We start from the raw sequence: 2,500 nt of genomic DNA on the forward strand, positions 1-2,500 counted from the left end.
TCGGCCTGGAAACCGTCGAAAAGAAACGAGGCCGACCGACCGGGGAAATAGGAAAGACATAGCGGAAAAGGAAAGGAAGCCGACCGGTTAGGAAAGTAAAAAAGAAAAAGAAAAGACAAGAAAACCGGTCGGCTGGGATTGTCGAAAAGAACATCGGAAGAGCACGGGAGGACGGTCGACCAAGGAAGAGTACAGGATCGAGGTCGGCCGTCCGGGGAAGCTGGATAGTTATATTGAAAGGAAACCAAAGGAGACCGGCTGGCCGAGAGAGCGTAAAAGAACGATGCCAGCCGGTCGGGAAAGAAGGAAAGATATAGCTTGTTGGAATGGAGGTCAGCCGGTCGGCAGAGAAAGGAAAGGAAAAAAAGAAGGATTGGAAGCCGATCGGCTGACCGGGAGGTCTCCCTCAGCTGAATGAAGTCTTCTAATGATGAACACAATGAAAATTCATAAGGAGGGCTGCAAAAGGGGCAAAAAACAACAACATATATATATATATATATATATATATATATATATTATATATATATATAGATATATATATATATATATATATATATATATTTGTAGTATAAACTATTTTTTCAGCCATAAAAGAATGCTGAGTAACTCTGGTCCGTATGGGTTAGAACTTCTATTTAGCTTCTAATATCCATTGATAGAATTGCTTGTCTCGGTAGTGTCGATCATTAGAATACAATAACAACTATTATCTGTTTTGTCACAAATAAACATTTAAATAAATAATAGATATAAAATAATTAAAGAACAATAGATAGTATAAAATGAAAGATAAATATGTGTCTTATAAATAAGAAGAAAAATGTCATGAATAAATAGGTAAGTAATAGATGTGAACATAAATCGTTGTACGAAATGGGTTGTTAGGAATCACATTGGTCCACTATTATCTGCTGACGGTCAACTTGAATATTCAAATGTAGGAATGTGTAATATCTTAAACAATAATTTTAGCTCGGTATTCGTAAACGAAACACCTCAAAGTGAATTCCAAACTGAAATCTGTGAAAAGTCTAGGGTAAACTTACTCACTACGGTAAATACAACAAAAGAAAAAATTAAAAGGTGTATAGACATACTCAAAGTTAATAAAACACCAGGGCCTGACGGTTGGCATCCAAGAATCTTAAAGGAAATGAAAAATGAGATTGTTGTTCCATTAGAAATTATTTTCAAGAAATCCATCATATCCGGAGATGTCCCAACAGAATGGAAGCTAGCTAACGTTACTCTCATATTAAAAAAAGGTGACAAAAAGAAACCAAATAACTATAGGCCTATAAGTTTGACTTCAATCGTAGGAAAAATAATGGAAACTATCATCAGAGATGCTATCGAACATCATTTAGAAAGTAACCGTTTGATAAATGATAGCCAGCATGGTTTCAGACGGAAACGTTCTTGCGTGATTAACTTACTCGAATTCTACAACACAGTTATCTCGAATTATGACAAAAGAAACAATATAGATTTAATATATCTAAACTTTGCAAAAGCTTTTGATACCGTCCCACACGAAAGACTAATTACTAAATTAGCTTTACACGGAATAAGTGGTAGCCTATTAGGTTGGACTAGTAATTGGTTGAATGGTCGAAAACAGAGAGTTGTTTTAAATGGAAAAACTTCTAGATGGAAAAATGTTACAAGTGGAGTTCCTCAGGGTTCCGTTCTTGGGCCACTTCTATTCATAGTATATATAAATGATATAGACCATGGACTAAAATCTACTGTTTCCAAATTTGCTGATGATACAAAACTGTGCGGAGTGGCAAATGATCACTCAAACCAATTAGATATTCAAGAAGATAAATTACAGAAATGGTCTGAAAAGTGGCTAATGAAATTTAACACAAGTAAATGCAAGGTAATGCACATAGGTAAAAATAACAGTAAGTACGATTACAAGTTATTTGGAAATTCGTTAACAAAAGTGGATAGTGAAAAAGATCTCGGCGTAATTATCAGTAACGACCTCAAATCATCCAAGCAGTGTATTTCAGCCTCTGAGAAAGCAAATATGATTCTGGGACTGATTGCGCGATCTTTTTATTTCAAAAGTCCATCACTCATTAACAAGCTATATACTGTAAATCGTTAGTTCGTCCACATTTGGAATATGCTGTTTCCGTATGGTCACCGAATCTCATTAAAGACATTGACAGACTGGAAAAAGTACAACGGCGAGCCACAAAACTGATTCCAAATATAAAAAATAAATCATACGAAAATCGACTAAAACACATAAATCTGTTTTCCCTGAAAAAGCGTAGATTCAGAGGTGACTTGATACAGGTCTTTAAGATTTTAAAGGGAATTGACAACATCAAAAGTGACAAAATTTTCACATTGAATGAGAATCAGACAAGAGACAATGGTCTCAAACTGTCCGGAAATAGATTCAATTTGGAAGTAGGTAGAAACAACTTTGCCAACCGTGTAGTTAATGAATGGAATAAACTTCCTGCACAGGTAGTGC

The sequence above is a fragment of the Oratosquilla oratoria genome, chromosome 1 (genome assembly GCF_046742065.1).
Source record: "Oratosquilla oratoria isolate Oo_2021 chromosome 1, ASM4674206v1, whole genome shotgun sequence".
NCBI classification, from domain to species: domain Eukaryota; kingdom Metazoa; phylum Arthropoda; class Malacostraca; order Stomatopoda; family Squillidae; genus Oratosquilla; species Oratosquilla oratoria.